Genomic DNA, 24,810 nt, shown 5'->3' on the forward strand with positions numbered 1-24,810 from the left:
GATTCAGGATGGTAAGCCTTTTTCCTTAGGCCCAGGATCCGATGCAGAAGACACGATGAGCGTTCTGCTGCAGAGGATGCAGAATAACGCAAAGCAAGATTCATCCACCGGGTGTGGTTTAAATAGCCTCCTGTAGTGCTTAGGTGTCTCCTTCCACAGCCACGCCTAGGTAAGAAAAGAGTTCCTGCTTTCCAGAAGAGTTCCAGTGTTCTGAATCTAGGGAGTGGCTCCTGCCCCACCCAACAGGAAAAGTAGTTCCAAACAGAAGAGGATCAACTGGCAGGCAAGTAAGCAGCATGGTCTGCTGTAGGTAAGTCCACCCAAGCATTATGAGCCGGCGCTTCCAGCGCTGGGACTGGGCATATTTATGAGCCTGGTGCCACTGGCGCCAGGACTGGGTCCAAAAGGTCCCAATTGGGACTGGTTGGCACTCGGAACCTGGGTTATGGATCTGCTTCCAAGGGAGTTGGGAAAACCCTGACCTCTTGGAAGCAGACATCATGACACCTGCACCCCCACCCCCCTGCTTCCAGGGGCACCCTCCACCAGGCCCCACTCATGTCCAACTCATGTCCCCTGGCACCCCCACCCCCTAGAACTGTGGGGCACCCTCCACCAGGCCCCCACTCATGTCCAACTCATGTCCCCCTGCACCCCCACCCCCCAGCACTGTGGGGTACCCTCCACCAGGCCTCACTCATGTCCAACTCATGTCCCCCTGCACCCACAACCCCCCAGCAATGTGGGGCACCCTCCACCAGGCCCCCATCCATGTCCAACTCATGTCCCCCTGCACCCCCACCCCCCACCAGTCAGGGGCACCTGCCAGCAGGCCCCCACTCATGTCCAACTCATGTCCCCCTGCACCCCCACCCCCCTGCATCCAGGGGCACCATCCACCAGGCCCCACTCATGTCCAACTCATGTCCCCCTGCACCCCCACCTCCCAGCACTGTGGGGCACCCTCCAACAGGCCCCCACTCATGTCCAACTCATGTCCCCCTGCACCCCCACCCCCCAGCACTGTGGGGCACCCTCCACCAGGCCCCACTCATGTCCAACTCATGTCCCCCTGCACCCCCACCCCCCAGCACTGTGGCGCACCCTCCAACAGGCCCCACTCATGTCCAACTCATGTCCCCCTGCACCCCCACCCCCCCAGCACTGTGGGGCACCCTCCACCAGGCCCCACTCATGTCCAACTCATGTCTCCCAGCACCCCCACCCCCCACCAGTCAGGGGCACCTGCCAGCAGGCCCCCACTCATGTCCAACTCATGTCTCCCAGCACCCCCACCCCCCACCAGTCAGGGGCACCTGCCAGCAGGCCCCCACTCATGTCCAACTCATGTCTCCCAGCACCCCCACCAGTCAGGGGCACCTGCCAGCAGGCACCCACTCATGTCCAACTCCTGTCTCCCTGCACCCCCACCCCCCTGCATCCAGGGCACCCTCCACCAGGCCCCACTCATGTCCAACTCATGTCCCCCTGCACCCCCACCCCCAGCACTGTGGGGCACCCTCCACCAGGCCCCCACTCATGTCCAACTCATGTCCCCCTGCTCCCCCACACCTCTGCATCCAGGGGCATCCTCCACCAGACCCCACTCATGTCCAACTCATGTCCCCCTGCACCCCCACCCCCCAGCACTGTGGGGCACCCTCCACCAGGCCCCCACTCATGTCCAACTCATGTCCCCCTGCACCCCCACCCCCCAGCACTGTGGGGCACCCTCCACCAGGCCCCCACTCATGTCCAACTCATGTCTCCCAGCACCCCCACCCCCCACCATTCAGGGGCACCTGCCAGCAGGCCTCCACTCATGTCCAACTGATGTCCCCCGGCACCCCCACCCCCCTGCTTCCAGGGGCACCCTCCACCAGGCCCCACTCATGTCCAACTCATGTCCCCTGGTACCCCCACCCCCTAGCACTGTGGGGCACCCTCCACCAGGCCCCCACTCATGTCCAACTCATGTCCCCCTGCACCCCCACCCCCCAGCACTGTGGGGTACCCTTCACCAGGCCTCACTCATGTCCAACTCATGTCCCCCTGCACCCACAGCCCCCCAGCAATGTGGGGCACCCTCCACCAGACCCCATCCATGTCCAACTCATGTCCCCCTGCACCCCCACCCCCCACCAGTCAGGGGCACCTGCCAGCAGGCCCCCACTCATGTCCAACTCATGTCCCCCTGCACCCCCACCCCCCTGCATCCAGGGGCACCCTCCACCAGGCCCCACTCATGTCCAACTCATGTCCCCGGGCACCCCCACCTCCCAGCACTGTGGGGCACCCTCCACCAGGCCCCCACTCATGCCCAACTCATGTCCCCCTGCACCCCCACCCCCAGCACTGTGGGGCAACCTCCACCAGGCCCCACTCATGTCCAACTCATGTCCCCCTGCACCCCCACCCCCCAGCACTGTGGCGCACCCTCCAACAGGCCCCCACTCATGTCCAACTCATGTCCCCCTGCACCCCCACCCCCCAGCACTGTGGGGCACCCTCCACCAGGCCCCACTCATGTCCAACTCATGTCTCCCAGCACCCCCACCCCCCACCAGTCAGGGGCACCTGCCAGCAGACCCCCACTCATGTCCAACTCATGTCTCCCAGCACCCCCACCCCCCACCAGTCAGGGGCACCTGCCAGCAGGCCCCCACCCATGTCCAAATCATGTCTCCCAGCACCCCACCCCCCACCAGTCAGGGGCACCTGCCAGCAGGCCCCCACTCATGTCCAACTCCTGTCTCCCTGCACCCCCACCCCCCTGCATCCAGGGGCACCCTCCACCAGACCCCACTCATGTCCAACTCATGTCCCCCTGCACCCCCACCCCCAGCACTGTGGGGCACCCTCCACCAGGCCCCCACTCATGTCCAACTCATGTCCCCCTGCACCCCCACACCTCTGCATCCAGGGGCACCCTCCACCAGGCCCCACTCATGTCCAACTCATGTCCCCCTGAACCCCCACCCCCCAGCACTGTGGGGCACCCTCCACCAGGCCCCCACTCATGTCCCCCAGCCAACACGTCATCACAATCTAGATCCCTGGCATGGTCAGCCTCCACATGCCAAACACCCACCCAAGAATTGCATCCACCCACTTAGAAATGCCAATTACATGATACAACCCCAATGGCAAGTATGTAAATGAAGACATGTCCCTCACATACACACAATGGGTGTCAGTGAATGTCAAAACCCATATCATGACATACATGAAACCAGAGAGATGATACTACACATTGAAGTATGATGAAAAAATATGTATTAAAAGCAACATAAATGGAATCAAAAATAAACAAACGAAAATGGGAATTAAAAACAAAAAGCAGCATGTCCCTAAAATAATGTAAAACCACAAATCATAATCCAAAGGAAAGGTGTCCAAAGTCACAGTTCACAAAAGTAAATCCAATGGAAAATTAAAACCAAAAACCATTGCTTCATGAGTAAAATCAAAATAAAAATAAAAAAATCCAACAGTCAACTATATACAGATAAACAATCCAGGGTCCATGATCCCAAAAGAAGAAATGAAACCTATCTAATAACACTACCTAATAAAAAAAACTATATACAAAAATGTGGTCCATTGTCCAAAAGGTCCAAAAAATATAAAAAAGCAAAGGAAACCTAACACTAACTACAGAACTATTTACAAGGGCAGCGGGCCAGTCCGACGGCTCACTTCGGGATGTTCCGGGCCAGGGCATCATCAAACTCCTGCTCAATGTCCCGGAGGCGGTCCTCCTCCATGGCCTCGAGGGTCCGCAGGGCCAAAGACATGTTCACCTCCAAATCCCTGCGGATTGCCTCGAGGCACTCGGCCCGCCTCAGGGCCCTCGGCATGGAGTTCTCCGCCCTGACCATCGTGAGCCATGCCTCTTCCACCCGCTGCTGCTCCGTATCTATGGCGTGGCACAACCGCTGCCACACGGAAGACACTTCCCGTCCTGGGTCCTCCTGCCCTCCGGCCGATGCCTGTCCCTCCGATGTCGAAGGCCCCGAGCCATCATGGCTCCCACCTTGTTGCAGCTGCTGCTGTGCCTGTGCCCATGCCCTGGCTCCTGCTGCCTGCACATCCTCCACCGGCCGGGGTGCAGTCATTGATGTGTCCACCCATGCTGGACGTCCGACTCCCGACTGTGGCAGGGATGCCTCCTCCACCAGCCTGGCTGCACCGTCAGAGGCAGCTCCACAGGGCACCCAGGTGACAAATGGGTGGGAAGATGGCATGGAGGATGACTGGCGCATAGGGTGTTCAGTTGAGGAGGGGGTCGGAGCAAGCTGCAGCAAACGGAGGAATACGGCCTGGGTGACCTGTCCCAGTAGGCCGACGCGGTCAACGAGCCATTCGAGATGACGTGCAGTCTCCTCATGAAAAGACTGCAGGTCACCTCGCATGGCCTGTTGACGCAACGCCACACCAGTCAGGACAGGCTCAACCCGTACCTGGATAGCCACGTCCACAGGCAGAGGAAGGCCAGTTGTTGTGAGCTCATCCCCTGCCTGAAAACGGGTCTGGACGTAGGCATCCCTGCTGGTGCAAGATGATGCAGTGACAGGATCAGGGACAGGATTGCACACAGGCACCTCCGCGGTGGCCTGTGCTGCCTCCTGTCCCTGGTCCTGCACTGCACCACTAGCACCAGTGAAATCCCCACCTCCATCTCTGTCGCTTGCACGGCCTCCTCCTCCACCAGACCCCCCACCAACCTGGATGACTCCGTGCCATTTTCCCCCGTTGGGCCCTGTGGGGTCCCAGCTGCCCTTTCTGCTGCCGATGAGTCCAACTCCGACCTCCGCCTCTTGGACCTCCCCCCTGCAGCTGCGGCCTGGGACGCGGCACCAGACTCCTCACTTCCCGACGAGATCACAACCTGGGAGGGGAGCCATGCCTTGCGTCTCCGGCTGGCGGTGCGATCCCTGCCGCTGTGCTCCACAGCACCTTCTCCGCCCTCTTCATCAGTTGACGCTGCAGACAGGGAGAAATAAAACACAGGCATCAGGGCACTGTACAATGGACACATACACACATGACAGTTGTACATGAGTGGCATTGGCAAACCTCAGACATGGCATCACAATCGCCAACACACATGTCATTTCAACTCGCACACATGAGCCATACCACAGCCATATCGCAACAGCCAGCACCATCCATACACATACAACAGCATGAGCAGGCAAAGGTGAGCCAGACATCACATGCAACACAGGGAGTGCACTACACATGCACACACACCACCACACTTGCATGCATGTGTACACCTCTGCCAACTGTCGCAGTGTTCAGATTGGCATCCATGTCACATCTGCCAATCAGGCTACCACATCCCGCTGTCACATGCATCCATGTTGCATCACTGTTGCACCCTTGTCAAATACACATACATGCACATGTACACAGTGCTGATACATGCAGCTGAAAACAACATCCATGTGTGACATCACGAACATGCCTACTTACATACACATTCATCCAAACATGTGTGCCCACACAACTGCATTTGGCATGCAAGCCTACACACACAAGAACCATCCATGTCTCACACATGACAGCCCTCGCATGTGTCAGCCTCACTGCCCTGTACACCCCCCCATACTTGGACCCATAAAAACACATGTGCAACCTGCACACTACTGGCACATCACCACACGCACAGCTCACAATCATGATGCATGTACACTTACCGCTCGACTCCAGACGGGTCTGCCTCTCAAGGACCTGGACGTGGAGCGCTGGGGATTTGCGTTCCAGGACCCTCATCTAATCGTCCGACAAGTGGCCCCGGCACCCCTTAGCATCCGCTGCCTTCAAGAGGCGCCGGGCCTTGTTGAGGGTCCTGGACCTGAAGTCCTCCCAGCGCTTCTTGACATGATGGAATAGTCGGACTGCCACCCCCTCCGCGTTGATGGCAGTCACAATGTCCGTCCAGATCTGAGTCCGTCCTTCCTTGTCTGCGCGCAAACCTCCGAAGAGGGCATCATACTGCCCCAGGACTTGCTCCACCAGGACACCAACTTCGGTGGCAGTGAAGCTGGTGCCCATCTGCCTCTCTGGCCGGGGGTTGTCACTGGTGCCAGATGTTGCAGTGCCCGACATGACAACCCCAGAGGCAGGAGTGGGTGGGCAACTGGGTCCTGGGGCTGGTCTGTGGAGCGATGGAATCCCAGTCGGGAGTCTTCGGTTCCAGCAGGGGTGGTCACAGCAACAGCACCCCTGGCTGATGTGCAGGCAGCAAATGGCAGGGCACGTGGGCAGCAGGCAATCAGGCAGCAGCAGATGGCTCGTGGGGGCGTGCTCAGGGTTTTGGGGGGCAGTAATTCAGCCTTCTGGGCAGGAGTGTGGTCTTCCGTGTGCTTACGCATGGCCAGCTTGATACGGAGTGATTTGGCACGTGAAAATCCAGCACGTCTGCGTGTAATTCGAGGAAAGGGCCTTAGCGCGTAAGCGCGTCAGCACACGTACGCAAATTCATTGGCCCAAAGGCTAACAGCGCGTATGCGCGTCTGTGACATGCGTGCGCGGGCGTTTCCCTGTACACAGGTGCATGTTACACGTCCAATGACTGCACGTCAGAGTGTCAACTCGTGTAATTGGAGAATGGGGCCTTAGAGCGTACACGCGGAAGTGACGCTGGACGTGTGGGCATGTTTAAAAGGTACGTGTAGGACGCCATTTCCTTGTACGTGCTTTTCGTGGAGAGCGAGTGGGTGAAATCTGTACTTCTTGTCGGTTCACACGCGATTTACTTCACGGCGTTCCAAGTTCATACTCCCTGTTACCTCTGACAGCTTTTTCTCTTCTTGTCTTTTTCCTGGGCCTATTTCCTCAAACAGCGTTCACTTCTCCTGTTGTTCTGTCTCCTCAGACAGCGTACAATTCTTCTTTTGGCGGGGGTGTTGCCAACGTGCACACGCGCGTATTTTTCACGCGATATTTCCTGGCAGACGGTGAGTCGTGCACGTATTTGACATCTGTGCTTGCCCCGTGTGTTGCCTACCCCTTCAGAGGTCAGTCTAGGCTGAGTGTGACATGCATACGTTCATTTTTGTGTTTCTGGGTGCCACAGCGTAGTGCAGGTTTATTTTTCCACGCACGTGGTCTAGGAGGGGTTGCGTGCACATTATCTCCCTTTTTCGGGGTGCCTGTGCGTTGCGTGACCCGTCATCTTCCCCCAGGGGTCACATACAGCCTTGCTAGGACATTAGGGTACGAATTCCATCTAGTACCCTACCCCTTTGACCCCCAATTGCCCAGGAAAATACTTTACTGCAACTCCCATACGCAAAACAACATCAGTGCCATGGTTGGGAGGCGAGCACGCGGTAAGGGTGGCAAAGGTGGGCGAGCCACAAGAGGTGGGCGTGGTGGATACGGTAGGGGACGTGGCCGGGACTTGCAGGGTGCCCCTAGCCCCCCATGTGTGGCTGACCAGTCAGGGACACCCATGCCCCCCCCTGGTTGAGGGCAACGTGGCTGACACCATCCCTGCTCAGCCCTTGTTGGACCAGCCCATTGTGGCACCAGACCTGGCACAGGGTGACTCCATGGCTGACTTCCAAGTCAGCAGGTCTAGGCCACATGTGACAGTGCACATTGGTTTCACCAGCCCACGTGGATCAGGGGCAGCTATGTCATCTGCTGCCCCGAGTAGGCAGGGTGGGGAGGCTGCAGGGGCAGCTGCGGCTCCATCCACCCCAGCTCTGAGTCTCCCAGCCAGGACAGTGTCGGTCCTAGTCCATCCTGCTGACATTCCCCCTGACTACATCACACTTCAGCTAATGCCTGCACCAAGTCCCATGGTGAGTGTTCATTCCCACACTCCTAGTCCACAGTCCACCGGGGCTCCTGCCCCTAGTGTCCAGAGCGGCGTAGGACACTCAGTATCACCACCACCTTCCAAGCGGAAGAGGAAGAGTGCTCGTCCAGTACAGGCTGATGCCCCAGATACGGCTACACAGTCCGGCCCACCAAGGAAGCCCAGCTTCAATCAGGCCGAACTTGATGCACTTGTGGAGTATGTGTCCGCACATGACAGCGAAATGGTGATTACTGCAGGATCCAAGACCACACCTGCACAACGTCAGGCACACTGGCAGACCAATGCTGACCTCATAAGTGCCCTTGGATTCGTGAGGCGCACAGCTAATGATTGCTACAAGCGCTGGAATGACCTGAAGCGCAGGGCAAAGAAAAAGCTGGCCTCAAGTCATGCCACAACTCTAGTGACGGGAGGTGGGTCTCCAGCAGAGGACATAGAACTCACTCCACATGAGTATGTTGCTGGAACCTATGTCACGGATGAACAGATCCAAGGCGTGGGAGACCTGCAAGATTACGAGGCATTGTCCGGTGAGTGCACATGCATGTGTGTGTCATCCATGTGCATGGTGTGCGTGTGAGTGCTTCTGATTGAGTGCCAGGTGAGTGGGTGTGTGCCTGAGTGGTTTGGGTCACCCATGTGCTTCATCCAATACATTCTGCCCATCAGGATTTGAGTGTTGCAGTATCCCTTCTGGCAACAGTAGACATTCAGCCCAACCTCACGCCAGTTGCCCTTGAAGTGTCATCTTGCCACAACATAGTTGCATATTATTCTGTGTTCATTCAGGCTGATTGTCCGCATTCCACCACTTTCACTAGGCATTTCTCAGTCCTATTGTCACATGTGTGACATGGCTGGGGTACATGCCATCTGTGTGATGGCATGTGTCATGTATGTGTATTGGACATGCCAATCGCAGGCCAATGTGTGATGGCACTGCTAGGCAGCATGCAGCAGATTTGTTGGTCTTCCATCTTGGTGTCATCAATGTGTGCCATTTGCCTCCCCTAAATACGCAGTGACAGTGCATGCATGGGAGGGTTATAGTCATGTGGGACATGTGTCAATGAAGTACTGTTTCTGTTGCTTCTCAGCCCTTATTGTATGCCATGGTGCTAATGCTTGTTCCCATTTCTTTTCTTTCATGTCTTTGCAGGGGATGACGCACTTGATACTGCTGGGGTTGTGGAGATGGTGCAGACCCAGGAGGGGTTTCAGGCCCGACCGGGCACCAGTGAGGGACGTGGTGTGGTGGTGGGTGAGAACCCACACTTGCTACAGACCATCATCTCAAGGGGTGTCTCTGGGTGCACCTCCCCCGAGCTCTATTCAGGTGTCGATTCGGATGATGAGACCTATGTGCCGTCGCAGGTAAGTGTTTCTGGGAGGGATTCTGTACTGTCCAACCCACCTGCACCAGGGGTAGAACCCTCAATGGGGATGTCAGTGTTGGTAGGTCCGCCTTTGGTGGTTACGGATGCAGGGTCACACTCTGCTACATCTGATCCTGTTCCTGGGCCAGCAGATCAGAGGGGGAATGCAGTCCTGCAGCCTCAGGCAGTGCCGGCACAGCAAGGCGCAGTTCGCCTTGCCCCAGACAGGTGTGGTGCCCGCCGACGCGGTGGCCGTACGCTACCTGGCAATACCGCATGGGAGCAATCCATATATGGTATGGCAAACCAACAGGCAGCATCAACTGAGATGATGGCTCAGGCCATGGATAGGGCCTTGCCATTTCCATTGTCCCCCAAGAAAGGCTGATTGAACAACTACAGCAGGTAACAGACTCCATTAGCCAGTCACACAGGGAGGACATGTTGGCGTCCAACAGGGACAGGCGGGCGACACTGGAGACTCTGCGGGAATCCATTTCTATTGAGTCCCAGGGCCACAGGGAAGCCCTGAGGGTGGAACTCCGTCAGCTCAGGGTAACTCTGGTTGAGCTTGAGGCTTCAGCTAACACAAGGACAGAACAGCAGCTGGAGCGGCTCACACGTATGCTCTCAGCTGAGATGCAGGCAACTAGGGAGGAGGTCCGGGCATCCCGTGAGTTGTTGCATGGGGACCTCCGTACAATTATCCTCCAGAACCAGACCTTCCACACCCGCATGCTTGCTGCCATTGAGGACCAGACTAGGGCTTTGCGTGGGCTGCCTCCCATAGTGCCACCACCTCCTGATGCAGCTGCAGAGGGTGAGGAGAGCGACAGCAGTGAGTCTCTCACAATAGGGTAGCCGTGCAGGCCATGAGCCCATGGAGGTGTTTTTTTTTCGAACGATCCACACAGGTGGGTTTTGGTGTGCACCCTGTCCTCGGACCTCCTGGGTGGCCTCCCCTTCCCCCCCCGGGCCCATTCATGGCCATTTTTGATTTTTGATTTTTGTTTTTTGATTTTTGATTTTTGAATTTTGATTTTTTGGACAGTGTGTTGCCTTGTGTGGCTCCTGTGGGCATACACTGTATTGTGGCTGGGCACATGCAGGCTTGTCCTGAATTTGGGTCAGATGCTTGGGTTTGTGTGACACACACCCCTCCTGCTTCCCGTTTCCATGGGCTTGCAAAGGGTGTGCCCAAGTGACATTGACTTACACGGTGACGTTGGATTCCCGTTTGATGTGTGGGCAGTCTGTAGTCAATACTGTGTATACATTCCTAGTGCATATTGTTGTTGTATTGTACACTGCATGGTGTATTGAAATGTGCCTCTGCATCCATCTCATCCTCCTAATTTGCAGGTCCATTTGTCATGTCTTCACAAGGCGGTCTACTTTGGAAATTGAGTCTATGTTGTAAGCAGTGCACCTACACTTTTGCGTGGCACTAACACTGTACAGTTAGAAGTGTTCGAAGTGCTGGCATTATCAGGCAGTGAGGCTACCAATTTTTTAAATCTGCACTGTCATGTTTATGGTAGGTTGGAGGTTGTGTAGGTGATTAGTATTATTGGTAAGTATTTGGTAATGTGTGTTGTTGGTCCTGCATTACTGTGAGCATTTCATGTGTGTCCAGTTTCCATTAGGGACACTGTCGTTTGTGACACTTGGGTCATGTTGAGGGGATTAATTTGTTTGCTCTCACATAGCATGACATGCCAAGGTGTGTTGTGTGGCCATGCCGGAGAGGGGTTGGGTGACATGGCCACTGTTCTCATGTTGTATTTTGCAAGTGGGTATTCATTTTTGCTGCATGGAAGTGGGTCTTTTGATGACACTGCATTGGTGGTGTTTGTGTAGGTAGGGATGCACACATTGTGACACTTCTCAGGCTGCTATGTTTCTGACAGTTGACTGTCCCTTAATTCATCATAATTGTCAGATTGAGTCATCATTTATTGTCAGATGGTATTTGCCAGGGCTGTGTGCACTCCACAGGGGTGTGATTTCTATGTGAAGTAATTAGCCACCAGCTGCGTACAGGCTGCCTCACCCCGTGCCCTTTCCCCTCCCATGCGCAGCGGGCGTGCATGTGGTTGGGGATGTGGGGGCACCACCATGTCCACAGCCAGGCCCCGGCGTGTTGCAACATTGTGCAGGACACATGCTGCCACTATGATCCTGCACACTACTGGGGGAGCGTATAACAGCTGCCCGCCAGAACGGTCAAGGGAGCGAAAGCGTGACTTGAGCACTCCGAATGTGCGCTCCACTATGCCCCGTGTTACAATATGGGCTGTGTTGAATCTTACCTCGGGAGGCGTGATGGGGTTCCGAATTGGCGTCATCATGTGGGTGCTCAGATGGTAGGCACTGCCCCTGGGGAGGTGGTGATGGGGATCATTAGTGGAGTATTGACATTACTCTGTATTTGTCATGCATGCGTGTGCTGTGACATTTATACTCACCAAGCAGCCATGCATCGCCATGCCGCCCAGCTTCCATGTCCCGGTTTAGGGTTGACATCCTGTAAATGAAGCTGTCGTGGGTGGACCCTGGATAGTTGGCATATACTGAGGTGATGATTCCCTTGGCATCACATACTACCTGGACGTTGATGGAATGCCAACGCTTGCGGTTTCTATAGATGTGCTCAGATGCCCTGGGGGGATGTAGAGCCACATGGGTGCAATCAATGGCACCTAGCACTATGGGGAATTGTGCCACCCTGTAGAAATCCTGGCTGACATGACAGCCTGCCTTTCTGCAGGTGTTCTGGGCAGGTATATGTGCCTGCGGACTGATGGGCGTGCAGTGATGATGGCCAACACCTGGTGTAGGCACCGTGACTGCGTGGCCTGTGACACCCCCCCCCACTATGGCACTTGTCCGCTGAAATGATCCGGTAGCCAAGAAGTACAGTACATTGAGGACCTTCTCCAGGGGGCTGAGTGCTTGGGAGCACAGGGTGGGTGATTTGAGGTCATCCTCCCACTCACTGACCAGGTCGAGTATTATGTGTGGTGGAAACCTGACCTCCCATACATCTGGTCATCAGGCATACCAAATATGCTGGTACTGGGTGTGAAGATGCTGGCCCTGACTATCCTTCTCCTCCTCCTGCGGTATCCCACGGCCACTGCTGCTAGGAATGGTATATTCATCCTGGCGTCTGAGCTTGTTTGTTGTTTGCGCCCTCTTTTATGCTGCACGGGACGTGCGCCTGCTTCATGCTGGTGTACGTGTTTCCGGTTTGGACCTTTTTTTTTTTAGCGCGATGTAGGCGACCTTGTAAATCTTCCTGTCCACCCCAGGAATACACGTAACACGCTCTCCCAGGCCCAGTCGCGAGTAAATATTCCCGCCCACCCCTGAAATACACGTACCCTGCAAATTTGCGTGTGAAACTTCCCGCGCACCCCGAAATACACGTACCCAGGGCAATCGCGTGTGGAACTTTCCGCGAACCCCGTAATACACGTACCCTGCTGATATCGCGTGTGGAAGTTCACGCGGACCCATAATACACATACCGTGATGAAATCGCATGTAAGACTACCCGCGCACCCCTGGAATACACGTACCAGGGCAAAACGCACTGCTGGGGGATGGGGGGGTGGGAGACATGAGTGGGGGCCTGGTGGAGGGTGCCCCACAGTGCTGGGGGTAGGAGTGCAGGGAGACAGGAGTGGGGGCCTGGTGGAGGGTGCCCTACAGTGCTGGGGGGTGGGGGTGCAGGGGGACATGAGTTGTACATGAGTGGGGGCCTGGTGGAGGGTGCCCATGACTGCTGGTGGGTGGGGGTGCAGGGGGACAGGAGTGGGGGCCTGGTGGAGGGTGCCCTGCACTGCTGGGGGGTGGGGGTGCTGGGAGACAGGAGTGGGGTCATGGTGGAGGGTGCCCCTGGATGCAGGGGGTGGGGGTTCAGGGGGACAGGAGTGGGGCCTGGTGGAGGGTGCCCCACAGTGCTGGGGGTGGGGGTGCAGGGAGACAGGAGTGGTGGCCTGGTGGAGGGTGCCCCTGGATGCAGGGGGGTGGGGGTGCAGGGGGACATGAGTTGGACATGAGTGGGGGCCTGGTGGAGGGTGCCCCTGACTGCTGGTGGGTGGGGGTGCAGGGGGACAGGAGTGGGGGCCTGGTGGAGGGTGCCCTGCACTGCTGGGGGGTGGGGGTGCTGGGAGACAGGAGTGGGGGCATGGTGGAAGGTGCCCCTGGATGCAGGGGGCTGTGGGTGCAGGGGGACAGGAGTGGGGGCCTGGTGGAGGGTGCCCCATAGTGCTGGGGGTGGGGGTGCAGGGAGACAGGAGTGTGGGCCTGGTGGAGGGTGCCCCTTGATGCAGGGGGGTGGGGGTTCAGGGGGACATGAGTTGGACATGAGTGGGGGCCTGGTGGAGTGTGCCCCTGACTGCTGGTGGGTGGGGGTGCAGGGGGACAGGAGTGGGGGCCTGGTGGAGGGAGCCCTGCACTGCTGGAGGGTGGGGGTGCTGGGAGACAGAAGTGGGGGCATGGTGGAGGGTGCCCCTGGATGCAGGGGGGTAGAGGTGCAGGGGGACAGGAGTGGGGGACTGGTGGAGGGTACCCTGCAGTGCTGGGGGGTGCGGGTGCTGGGAGACATGTGTGGGGGCCTGGTGGAGGGTGCCCTGCACTGCTGGGGGGTGGGGGTGCTGGGGGACATGAGTGGGGGCCTGGTGGAGGGTGCCCCTGGATGCTGGGGGGTGTGGGTGCTGGGAGACAGGAGTGGGGCCCTGGTGGAGGCTCCCCTACAGTGTTGGGGGTTGGGGGTGCAGGGAGACAGGAGTGGGGGCCTGGTGGAGGGTGCCCCTGGATGCAGGGGGGTGGGGTGCAGGGGGACATGAGTTGGACATGAGTGGGGGCCTGGTGGAGGGTGCCCCTGACTGCTGGTGGGTGGGGGTGCAGGGGGACAGGAGTGCGGGCCTGGTGGAGGGTGCACTGCACTGCTGGGGGGTGGGGGTGCTGGGAGACAGGAGTGGGGGCATGGTGGAGGGTGCCCCTGGATGCAGGGGGGTGGGGGTGCAGGGGGACAGGAGTGGGGGCCTGGTGGAGGGTGCCCTACAGTGCTGGGGGGTGTGGGTGCTGGGAGACAGGTGTGGGGGCCTGGTGGAGGGTGCCCCTGGATGCAGGGGGGTGGGGGTGCAGGGGGACATGAGTGGGGGCCTGGTGGAGGGTGCCCCTGGATACAGGGGGGTGGGGTTGCAGGGAGACAGGAGTGGGGGCCTGGTGGAGGGTGCCCTGCAGTGCTGGGGGGTGGGGGTGCTGCGAGACACGTGTGGGGGCCTGGTGGAGGGTGCCCAGCACTGCTGGGGTGTGGGGGTGCTGGGGGACATGAGTGGGGGCGTGGTGGAGGGTGCCCCTGGATGCTGGGGGGTGTGGGTGCTGGGAGACAGGAGTGGGGGCCTGGTGGAGGGTGCCCTACAGTGCTGGGGGGTGGGGGTGCAGGGAGACAGGAGTGGGGGCCTGGTGGAGGGTGCCCCTGGATTCAGGGGGGTGGGGTTCAGGGGGACATGAGTGGGGGTCTGGTGGAGGGTGCCCCTGGATGCAGGGGGGTGGGGGTGCAAGGGGACATGAGTTGGACATGAGTGGGGGCCTGGTGGAGGGTGCCCCTGGATGCAGGGGGTGGGGGTGCAGGGAGACAGGAGTGGGGGCCTGGTGGAGGGTGCCCCTGGATGCTGGGGGGTGGGGGTGCAGGGGGACATGAGTGGGGGCCTGGTGGAGGATGCCCCTGGATGCTGGGGGGTGGGGGTGCTGGGAGACAGGAGTGGGGGCCTGGTGGAGGGTGACCTGCAGTGCTGGGGGGTGTGGGTGCTGGGAGACATGTGTGGGGGCCTGGTGGAGGGTGCCCCTGGATGCAGGGGGGTGGGGTGCAGGGGGACATGAGTTGGACATGAGTGGGGGCCTGGTGGAGGGTGCCCCTGACTGCTGGTGGGTGGGGGTGCAGGGGGACAGGAGTGCGGGCCTGGTGGAGGGTGCACTGCACTGCTGGGGGGTGAGGGTGCTGGGAGACAGGAGTGGGGGCATGGTGGAGGGTGCCCCTGGATGCAGGGGGGTGGGGGTGCAGGGGGACAGGAGTGGGGGCCTGGTGGAGGGTGCCCTACAGTGCTGGGGGGTGTGGGTGCTGGGAGACAGGTGTGGGGGCCTGGTGGAGGGTGCCCCTGGATGCAGGGGGGTGGGGGTGCAGGGGGACATGAGTGGGGGCCTGGTGGAGGGTGCCCCTGGATACAGGGGGGTGGGGTTGCAGGGAGACAGGAGTGGGGGCCTGGTGGAGGGTGCCCTGCAGTGCTGGGGGGTGGGGGTGCTGCGAGACACGTGTGGGGGCCTGGTGGAGGGTGCCCAGCACTGCTGGGGTGTGGGGGTGCTGGGGGACATGAGTGGGGGTGTGGTGGAGGGTGCCCCTGGATGCTGGGGGGTGTGGGTGCTGGGAGACAGGAGTGGGGGCCTGGTGGAGGGTGCCCTACAGTGCTGGGGGGTGGGGGTGCAGGGAGACAGGAGTGGGGGCCTGGTGGAGGGTGCCCCTGGATTCAGGGGGGTGGGGTGCAGGGGGACATGAGTGGGGGTCTGGTGGAGGGTGCCCCTGGATGCAGGGGGGTGGGGGTGCAAGGGGACATGAGTTGGACATGAGTGGGGGCCTGGTGGAGGGTGCCCCTGGATGCAGGGGGTGGGGGTGCAGGGAGACAGGAGTGGGGGCCTGGTGGAGGGTGCCCCTGGATGCTGGGGGGTGGGGGTGCAGGGGGACATGAGTGGGGGCCTGGTGGAGGATGCCCCTGGATGCTGGGGGGTGGGGGTGCTGGGAGACAGGAGTGGGGGCCTGGTGGAGGGTGACCTGCAGTGCTGGGGGGTGTGGGTGCTGGGAGACATGTGTGGGGGCCTGGTGGAGGGTGTCCTGCACTACTGGGGGGTGGGGGTGCTGGGGAACATGAGTGGGGGCCTGGTAGAGGGTGCCCCTGGATGCTGGGGGGTGTGGGTGCTGGGAGACAGGAGTGGGGGCCTGGTGGAGGGTGACCTATAGTGCTGGGGGTTGGGGGTGCAGGTAGACAGGAGTGGGGGATGGTGGAGGGTGCCCCTGGATGCAGAGTGTTAGGGAGAATTCTCTGTTTATGCTGAATTTCCTAACCTAGTGAGTCCCCCAGCAGCTTTGCTGGATTTCTGGAGTTTTTTTTTTTTCCATCCTGCCAAGAGTGAGACTCTTTTTCTCCCACTCTTGGACATGAATGTGGTTAATTCCTTTGAATGTCAATGTGTTCTATGTGCTATGGGGTCTTTTACTCCATAGGGTCTCATATGTTTTTCTATGTGTGTTACACCGCACCCTCCGTGCCGTAACACTGGGGCGTCCTAGAGGATACCCACCATAGACTCCATACCCTGGGACTGACTACTGTCTCCCAGGGCATGTAAATTCACCATTGGCTTTACTAGACCTAAATTTACTAACAGAACGAGTACAAACCATCCTATTGTGGACGTACTAGTAGGGGTAATTCGATTACTCCTGGGTCTGTTATTCGAGGGGGCACTGTCCCGTCCCCACTCGTCGAGTTTTGGCTGGTGGCAGTGGAAACTACTTGTTATATTCGACCCCGAATATAACCCTATGGGATTCTTCCCATTGTTGGAGGTTAATACTTTTTCTCGTTAATCTCTAACATACCACCGGTTTATTTATCTTAAATAAATCTATCGGTTGGTATTTTCTGCCAGAACTCAGTTTTTAAAATGGCGTCTGTGTTCGTCTCTGTGACTCCTAAACCAAAGGTTGAGCCCTTTGTTCCACTTTTGGCGGGCTTCTGCACAGAGGCCCTCCAAAGTGGTGCCATTCTGTCTGGGTACGACAGGGGGTGTGGAAGGGGGTTTTAGGCACCCTGGACTGAGTTGCCTTGCCAACTCAAGTCGCACTCTGGTGTGATTGGCCCAAGTGGTGAACCACCCCGCTCACCACTTAGCGTGTTTTGATTGACAGCTAGGCTGAATGAATGGGGGTTTTCTGCATAAAAGCAGGGCTTTTGGGACTGGATCTTCAGAAGTCGCCACAGGACCTAAGAATTCGACAAGGGTAAAGCTGAGCCAACCTGCAACGACGACACCTCCGGTGGAGCCCTGCTGAACCGACTCACCACTTCCCAACGACAGAGGAGATCTCCCTGCTGGAGAGTCTTCTTCCCCTGACTGGTGGGAACAACCAGTCCCCTTTGCTTTCTCTTCGCTTCCAGGGCGTAGTGGTCGAATTGCCCGTGCTGAGCACCACGGCAACCGGATAGCCACTAACCCGTACCGCGACCAAAAGGTGGCGCCTTGTGACGGAGCACTCCGCGGCTGGTCTCTTCCCTGGTGGTGCAACTTTCCTTCGACGACGAGAGCATCTCTTCTCTTGGTAAAGCCCCGACTTGCATCCACCACCAGGAACAACTGCCCCCGCCGGAGCTGTCTCTCCACCAACAAGGTACCGTGTCCGCATGGCTTCCCATGTGACGGTTAGCGTGAGGTGTCCTAATCCTCGCCTCTCCATTCGGTCGCCTCCAAGCCTTCTTAACTTTCTGTTTTGAACTGGTCCAATCTTTCTGTGACAATTTGCGCCAAAGACTCAAAGTGCATTTCCACTGTGATACTTTTTGGGACATATCGCCTTGCCTCTCTCCGAGTGGGCCTGGCCTCTGAACTCTGCGATCTACAGTAGACCCTGCCTTACTTGCCTTGCATTTGTTCGTAAAAGTGTTGGTACCGAGTTGATTTCATACCCTGCCTTTTCTCTCCCGTCCTAATGAATACTAGAGTGCCATCTAGGTTAAAGCATTCACCTCTGTCTGCAAATAAGTGGTGCCGTTGAACCTAGACTTATCGAACTATTGTTAGGGGGATTTATTTACTTATAGTAATTGTAATTGAAGTTGTTTGCCCTATTAGTGCCAGTGTGTTTTTCATAGATGTGTTTTATAAATAAATAATTATATATCTTTACACCGAAGCTCTGTTCTGTGTTTGCTTGTTCTACTGTGTAAATTGTCCTATTTTGTATACTCCACATACTACCTAACTTTTCTTGAGGGAAGTCTGACTGCTCAGCCACATCTACCAAGTGAATCTGTGTGGTACAGACTGCTACCAAGTGGGTTTACTGCCAAACACCTGTAGTCCTAAATCTTTTGCAGTGGTCCCAGAGGGAACTGCACAGGTTTCCGCCTAACACAGGGGGGTGAGGGTTCAGAGGGACATGAGTTGGACATAAGTGGGGGCCTGGTGGAAGGTGCCCCTGACTGCTGGTGGGTGGGGGTGCAGGGGGACAGGAGTGCGGGCCTGGTGGAGGGTGCCCTGCACTGCTGGGGGGTGGGGGTGCTGGGAGGCATGCGTTGGTGGGCAGTAGTGCAAGGTGACATGTGGGTTGGCTGGGGACATGTGTAGGGGTGCAGGGTAGTCGTCTGTGGTATGGGCCGCCTGCAGGGGCCGTGGAGGGTGTAGAGGGAACAGCTGGGAGGACCCACACGGCCAATTCACGTGTGGGACTCCCCAGCACCCCCGAAATACACGTAGGCTGCTGGATTCCCGTGTGGAATTTCCCGCGCACACCGAAATACACGTACCCTGCAAATTTGCGTGTGAAACTTCCCGCGCACCCCGGAATACACATGCCCAGGACAATCCCATGTGGAACTTCCCGGGAACCCCGTAATACACGCACACGATATTTTTCACACAGCGGGTGTCCGTGTTTGTCGGTACCCCTTTGCACCTCATTTGTCCTAGAGGGCCACAGTATGGATCATTCATCATAGCTGTATATGGGTGCTTTTTGTTAGCGCACATTTTGGCGCACATTTATTTCAGGCGCAGGGACGCTACCGCCTGCTTTCTTGTGGCGTACTTGTTTGGCCCTGTGTGCATCTTTGACCGTGCGCTGGTTTGCCCTATTCGATTCTATGAATACGAGTTGTAGGCGAGCGTGTGGGCGTTCCGCGCACTTGCCTCCTGTACTTCCCCCGTGATGCCCATATTTTCATTCGTTGTTCCCCATTCTGAGTGTTCCACCCCGTGTTCCGCCTACTTTTGTAATGTGCGTCGCGCTATGTGCGATTTCGCAGTGGCCGTGGCGCACGCCGTTGGATGATTTGTGCGCCGGCATGCGCCGCGCACTTTTTCAGCGCACATCCAATATTTTTCTCGCGCGCAGACTTCCATGAATCGATGTGCGCTGGTTTCCCTGCGATTTTCGCAGTTGCACTGCGATTTTCGCACTTTTACTGCGAATCGCACGTTTTGGCACCTCTGCGCCGGAATTTTCGGCGCACATTAATTCCATGAATCGGCCTGTGTGTGTTTGGCCTGCTGTTATATGTTCTGTAACTGTCCTTGTTGTGCCTTGTCTTGAGGGTAATAGCCATCCTGTTCCCATTAGTAGCCCTGATGCCCCTGTTTTTCCCACCCTTGTTGCACCCTCCCAGTTTTTGCATGCTTGGGAAATGTGTCCTAGCTGTCCTGAGGGCCAGCACTAGGGTGGCTCCTTCGCTTGCCATGAGAATCCTCCCCCTCCCTCTCCTGGTCCATGTGACATTTGCTGTGTGTATCTCCTGAGCCCGCCCCATGGGTTGATGTGATTGTGGTTTGAAACCTCGCCCCCTTTGGAAACCTCCCCTCGCTCAGTAGATCTGTGAATATGCACCCCTTCCCATGTACCCTCCTCCCATGTGTAGTGCATATTGTTGCATAGGGTTATTGTATGGAGTCTGTGGTTGGTACTTAGACTATGGCTGTGGTGTTGCTGCTTGTGTCTGTGTGTTGGGACCTGTTATTATTGCTCCCTCCAGTGCATATTTTGATAATTTCTTTTGCACTAACTTTGCTTCATGTGCTATTTCTCTCTTCTGCTTTCTGTTTTGCTTTCTCCTGCCATAGCCTGCAATGGTGCACTATGGTGAGTTGTATTTCTGGCCACACCTTTGCCTCCATCCCCAATAATGTTTTCAAACATTTCTATACTTGTTCCGGTAAACCTTTTTATCAAGATATGATAAAAGATTGCTATTGTTTTGTCCCACGGCTCTCGAGTTTCAAGGCACCAAAGCTCTTGAATCTCTTGAATGTAATTAACAGGGTCCTCATCGTCACACATCTTGTGTGACGGAATAGCCCCTTTGTCTGATGTGTTGGGATATTGTGTCCTTAATGCTTGCCATGATCTACAATTGGCAAATGGTGAAAAGTCATGGGCTCTGTTTTGCATAGTCACTCCTGGAAAGCCGGCCCTCTTCCAGATGTCATCAGCTGCGTCACCAATATGGAAGCCAGCAAGCCTTTGACGTCACCCACTGCCAGACTGTACCCCGCAGTCAGTTTCTCCACTTCATAGATCCACTTTCCCGCCCCTGCACTTAATGAGGGTAATCAGTACTTGACATGGGCCTCATTACGACCCAGGCGCTGGACCATGGTGCTATTAGCACCATCGTCCATGCCGGTCTCCGGCATGGTGGATGGCGGAATTACCACCCCATCACAAGGTTGGCGGGGGCGGTAATTCCCCATTCACCATTTGCCCTTCCATAGGGGGAAGGCACTAATTACGGCAGCGTAAATTACGGTTGCCGTAATTAGCTCCAAGGTCCCTTAGCGGGTTGGATTTTAACGCCTGCAAAAAGCAGGCGTTAAAGCCTCCAACCCGCTAAGGGACCTTGTAATCAGGCGCTATTGGTTTAACGGCGCCGACGCTCTTTACGGCGCTGTTATACCATTAGCGCCAGGGTCGTAATGAGGCCCATTGTCCTTGTCTGTTTGCTTTCAGGTCACGTAGTGTGGTCTTGCCCCTCCCTGCTCTAGTAAAGGCATTTGTGAGTATGCTGCTCTCTCCTCCGGGATCCGTCTGTACTGCCTGATCTGATTGGGCCCTCTCTCATCCTCTATACCTGTACATAAGTCTATCTGCCCTACTGCTGGTATCTGTTGTAGTTGGTCATGTACCCCAGGCTGTCGTCCCCTGGAACAGGAGTGCCCCTGGATTGTGTAATCATTGCCTCATCCCTCCTATGTAGTCTGTTATTGTATGGTGCCTGTGGGGCTACCCCTTCTGCTATGTCTTGGGTTGGTTTGTCTGTGTAGTGCTCTCCCCCCCTGTGTTGCTGCAATCTGCACTCTCACAAGGTCCCTCCAACTGTCCTTGTGAGGTAGAGTTTTCTGCCCCCCCACCTCTCCTCGTCACAATGTTTGTCATCATGGTCAGACTCTTCGTCCATGTGGCTACAGAACCAATTTGAAAGTTTAATTTCTGTGTGATTAGGTTGGGGTTGTGTGGTGCATTAAGATCAATGTCTGTTGATTTACATTTGTTCTCCGTTTCCTGTACTCGTAGGCGTGCAACGTCATTCCTGACTGGGCCTTCCTTAGGTACATTTCCACTGTCTCGTTCCCATTGCTGCTCCTCATCTCTCCTTTTCCTATCCAATTCTAATGTGATCTGGTTGCTTACCCGTCTTAATGCCCGCATCCTCCCTATACCGCTCCCTTCGCAACCTTTCCAACCTCAACTGTTTCAGCCATTTCTCCTCATACTTACGTGTTGCTTGCAATATTTTCTCCCTCCATAATGCCATTTCCACCTCCTTTTCCTCTTCTCCCATTTCCTCTCTTTCCACCCTCTTATTCTCCATCTCTTCCCTTTGTCTTTCCTCCTTCGTATCCCTCTCCACTATGTCCTTCCGTTCCCTTTCTAACATTGCTGAGTGTTCTCTCCGTCCCTGCTCCCACAGCTCCAGTTCCTTTGCTAATTCTTGTTCCCACTCTCTGTCTTCACCGTTCGAGTCTTGTCTCCTCGTCCTTTCGTTGTTGCTCCTCCTCTTGTACCTGCGTTGCCCTTCTGTGACATCCTTGTCCCAACTCCAAGCTCTCTATTGCCTTTGTTGCACCTTCTGCCACCCCTGTTGTTGCCCCCTTTCATTTCAGAAGTATCTGTGCTGCTATCCATTTCTCTGGCCCTATACCCGCAAACTCTGCTTTCGCACGCCACAGTCCCTTGTTGTCGAGTTCGGAGCTGCCGGTGGTCTGCCGTATACCTTGCTGGTGTTCGGTTTTGGCATGTGGGGGTGGTTTATATGTAGGGATTGAATATCTCTCAGCTGCTTTTAGTTCCCTCATTGGGTATATGCCCTTTTCCTCATCTGCATCATCGAACACTACACTAGGCGGAGCTGGAGGGTGTGATCCCTTGTCTTTTACCTCCTGCTGGGTCATCATCCATGGCCTGTCCTCCTGGAAAATATGCCATAGTTCAAATATTTGCATGGGGTTAGCTAATTTCTTTCCCTTGCAGGTACCCTGTAAGTGAGTCAGCAGTGATTGCAGCATGTCTTTGGAAAAACTGCCTTTAGGTGGCCATGCCTTGCTATTTTGCTGTCTGTACCTTTTGACCACTGTATACTGTGCTTTACTATTTTATCTTTATACAGGGGTAAGGTCTTACACTTGTATTGTGCGGGCGCTACAGCCCGCTGTAAATAGGAAACATCATGAATTTTGTTTTTTACCTGGACTCTAGTCGAGGGTTTCTATAGTCAAGGGAAAATGTAACAATTCAATAATTGTCACCTTTGCTTATTACGAGGCCCTGTGGCTCTGCACGCTACATGGCATACTCTGTGTACAGCCCTCTTTCACCAGCGCTGCAGTTTTCCGGCACACCACCTCAATCATACGTGCCTGCGCCATCTGTGCACCGCCACTGGTTCACCTTTCTACCAATCGCAATGCCACAATGATAGCTCCTCACTGTCACAACACACAGTGATATGCACCGACCTAAGGGTGATGTCACCAAGCTAAAGTTTGCCCAGATGGACAGACATTTTGTACACACACAGAACAACAATCATGTGCTCCAATCCTGCACAAAACCCCACAACCCACAATCCCCACAGCTGTCTTCCCACCTCTTCAGGGTGGAGTATACTCTTTTATTTCTCGTGATTAACTGCACCTGCCGCGTCACCTAATGTGTGAAACACCTCTCTCCAGGAGACTTAACCAGCTAATGCACCTTGCGCAATCTAGGATAGCTCCAGCTAACCCTTATGGGGGTATCGACATCTATGCTTCAAGCTAAAATGCCCAATTCATAGGGATACCTAATGTGCATACGCCTATGGTCCAAGTCTATCAAGTCAATAGTCCTGGTTGTTCACCAGAACCTTTTACCTCTAAGACAGAACGTTCCCTAGTCATAGAAAAGGGACTCCTACCTCCGCTCCAGTCCCTATAACTATCATGCACATGCTTCCACTTTTCCATCACCACTATTCACAACTATTAATCACAGAATCACAGTTATCACCTCCCTCCTCCCACATGTGTGAAACCCACCCAAACAACACATTGCTTTTTATGTTGACCACTGCTTATATTTTGCTTACGCCCCTTTTGGTCTGCTTGGACACCTGGCCGACCATGAGCATTGTATATTCTCAAGACGGCTCCCGGCGGCCTATCTCCGGTTGCGCTGCCCAGTTATCTCGCAATTCCCACGAGGGACCTGCAGCCTCCTGGCTCTGAAGGCTAGGGAGGCAGCTTCTGTCCAGGCTGACATCATAAACAATCTCAGCAGTGCCTTCTTGTTAGGGTGGACCCCCAGGCAGGCAGAGCCATTGCTAGGAGTCCATGGATGCCAAACTCATGGAAGGCCTAACTCCTTCCTTTGCCCAAAAGAATGCAAGGGCCACACTAGTAGCAAGGTACAACTGGGGTTTATTACAGCTAACAAACCACATGGATTACATGCTGTGGGATGTTTTTACCCATGCATCCGAGCCCTACCTCAAAACTGTGCAGTACTGACATGGAAAACATCATGATGGCCAGAGCTTCCCAGAAAATGCACAGGGAAATGCATGAAGAATAGGCTGCCGCTCATTTTTGCCGATGTTATGGGCACAGAAGGGCACTGCCTAAAACCACCATTGGACTACCCACACAGTCGTCTGAAACCATTGGGAATGGCAATGCTGATTGCCAAAAGCAACCTAGAATTGTGGGGAATTCATTTTCTTAAATCCCAAAAATGGGTGCATTACCAGTACTCACCACTATCAGAAAGCTGGCGTTTTAAAACAACACCAGACTTTTTTTTTTTTGTGTAAAACTGAATAAATGAACCCAAAGCAGGCCAAAGAAAGACTTACTGAGAGGTGGATACAATCTAAAGTTATATTCTGAAGTGACTTGAAGGTTTATAACAAGACTGGCTGAGCTGTGGATTTCAGCAGTTTAAGTAAATTTGGACTGAAAGACACTAAAAATCTAAATGTTTAAAAGAAATGAGTGACCTACTTTTTAGTGTCACATAGGTTGCAATTGTTTAAATGTCATAGTTTTAAACTTAGAATCAGCATTCTAGCTGCAAATGTAAAAATGGTTAATTTTATTTGAATGCAGGAAACTGGGTAACTAAAAGTGACATTAGCTGGGGCCTGGCTTAAGGAACTGAATTCTGCCCACCAGCTACCCCCGACAGGAGATGAGACTTGCACAACAGCTGTGTTCCCAGGCCTAGCTGCCTTTTGCTGCTCCCACCAAAAGGGATATGACACTTCTCTGATTGAATTACCT

This window comes from Ambystoma mexicanum, chromosome 4p (genome assembly GCF_040938575.1).
Source record: "Ambystoma mexicanum isolate Mex_15411 chromosome 4p, UKY_AmexF1_1, whole genome shotgun sequence".
NCBI lineage: Eukaryota > Metazoa > Chordata > Amphibia > Caudata > Ambystomatidae > Ambystoma > Ambystoma mexicanum.